We start from the raw sequence: 2,596 nt of genomic DNA, 5'->3' as shown, positions 1-2,596 counted from the left end.
ATTGTATTTAGGGGTATCATGTTAAAGGGGAACTGAACACTTGAAAATCAGACTTTCTAGAATTCTATTGACAAAAAACAATCAATAACCATGGATCCTTTTCCTTCCACTTCACAGTTATGCCATTTATATGTTGGTCTATGTTGGTCTATCACAAAAATGTCTAATAAAATATGTGGCTGTATAGTAACACAATGTGAAAAATGAATAGTTTTAGCAAGGCACTGTATAGGCCTAGCGCAAAAGCTTCTTTACAAAACAGAAACAAACAAAACAAAACAATATATCAGCTAACTGAAATAACTGAATTAGTAGGGAATTGTAAAAGAACATAAAGGCAAAGATTATTTGTAAGAATTACAATAATAGTTTGAAAGTGTTGATTTACAACCCAGATATCACTAAGACATTCCAATAAACCCAGTGTGAGACAGAAACAATGATTTGGTATTGCTATCTGACGTAGCTATACCAAAACACTACATAAACATCTACATCAATAACTTTACTCCTGAAGCAATTATTAAAAAAACCGATTCATCCCTCTAACTATGGGCTTAAATAAATAAATAACATTGAACTCACTGACCAGACAATGGTCTCACAAAGCATGGTGATTCTGATCAAATAAATAAATTAACAAAAAAGACACAGAGTCATGTCCTGTCATTATAAGTAATTAGTTGTAAGTACGCATGAAGGTAAGCCTCTTTGAAAAATACTAGCTGTGTCTACAGTTGAAAAAGTAAAGCATCAAACTTCACCATTAGATTGGCGTTGATATTCAGGAAAACTCTCTGTTTAGACTCTTTATGATTGCCTCCTTTAAATGTCGCTGTAGGATGTTTTTGTCACTGCTTTGTTGTTATCTTCAGATTACCTGAGGTTTAGTTTCCTTGCATTTGTTTTCTTAACCTATTTATTCTAATTTCGAAATAATTCACCACTATATCTGTTTGAACAACCTCCTCTCGAGCCGCTGTGTAATTAACCCGTGTCTTTCTAAAGTGATTTGTTTTTCTGCGGAAGGCTGCCAATCCATTTCAGTCACTATTAAACCCCACTTATCTGATGTTCCCTCAGTGCATTTATTTTATCAGAGCCAAATCAGGCCCTGAAAGGCCAGTCAAGAGCTTTCACTGCAGCTTCTGTTTTTCTACCAACCTCATTAGTTCCTTTTTCTGTGAATTTAGGCTTATTTTTATTTTAGCCTAATTTGGCTTCGAGGTTTTACAGAAATGTATCTTATTGCTAGTTTACACAGTACCATGAGAGGCAAAGGCCCTACAATGCACATTAACAGAAAGCTGCAAAGACACAAAGAAGAATATGATTACAATGTTTACTGTTGGCACCTGAAAGTAAAACATCCAGTCACATTTCTTTCAAACATATTGGAAAGAAATCCTAAAAAAGTAACTAGCAGTGAAATTCCTTTGAGTTAGACCCAGAGGATCGCAGCATGTGACTCTAGTGCCACAGGTAACATTTTAAGCTGACCCACAGCAGCTCACAAGAATTAACAATTTGTTTTTTGACAAGAGCAACAACTTTTGTTATAACAGCCTTAGGAATTGTTAATTTTAGCAGTTTTCTGTATATTTAATACATCAGTCATCTCAATATCTTTGTGTGCCATATTGCAGATGAATGCTTTGATGTAATAATTAGTAGGCTGCATTCGAACTCTTCTGTGACCAGTTGGGCTAACTGTCTTTGAACTATTTATAATATATAGCTTAGAGAGAATGAAAAGGAAGAAAGTCGTGAGGAATAAGGGTGGGTAATCACAATCAATATAGTCTTCGCAATATTCAACATAACATCACCATTTCTTAATTCTAAAACTTGTGCATCACTAGTGCAAGTTTTCTGTTTGTTTTTTATTCCATTAGTCGCAAACTGTGTTTTATTTTTCTAAGTGAACCACCTACTTTTCTTCATGTATTTAATGTGGTTGGCTTTTTTTCTTTTCTGAAGAGGTGTATTATTATTTTATTATTATCATATTTATTATTATCGTTGCTATCTTCAGCGTGTGCATCTGAGTCCTTCTATTTAACTATAATTTCACTATTGTTATACTAGGAAATTTCCCACTAATGAATAAGTAAAATATTATTCTATTTTATTTTCCATAAATATGAAGATTTCCTGGTTGGTTTAATGCTGTGGTAGAAAGTGATTCTCTTGTGTTTACCAAAGGTTTAAATTCTAAAAACAGAGACAGAATTAATTTTGTTACAATAAAGTGCATATTGCAAGATAGCTTCTTTCCTATGGTCAATAAGGTCTGGGGCTTGAAGGTATTTTTTTATGTTTACTTAATAGGGCAAAATAAAGGTCGCTTACCCAGGTGTCAGTTTATAATGGTTCCTTTCTAATATAAATCTGCTTGTTTAACTACCAAATATGTTGAGAATAAAGCTGGAAATAAAAATAAAAAAGACTTTCTGCATGTAATAGCTCTAAAACGACTGGCTGCACAGCATGCCTGGACGCTAACCTATAGCTCAGCATGACGTAGTCATTACGCCCCCCTCAGTTAGGCAGTGACGTCCATTGCGTCATTATTTCCGGGGCATAGCGGTCTGAG

This window comes from Girardinichthys multiradiatus, chromosome 20 (genome assembly GCF_021462225.1).
Source record: "Girardinichthys multiradiatus isolate DD_20200921_A chromosome 20, DD_fGirMul_XY1, whole genome shotgun sequence".
Classification (NCBI taxonomy): domain Eukaryota; kingdom Metazoa; phylum Chordata; class Actinopteri; order Cyprinodontiformes; family Goodeidae; genus Girardinichthys; species Girardinichthys multiradiatus.
The sequence above is the reverse complement of the archived record's forward strand: the minus strand, read 5'-3'. Positions refer to the sequence as shown.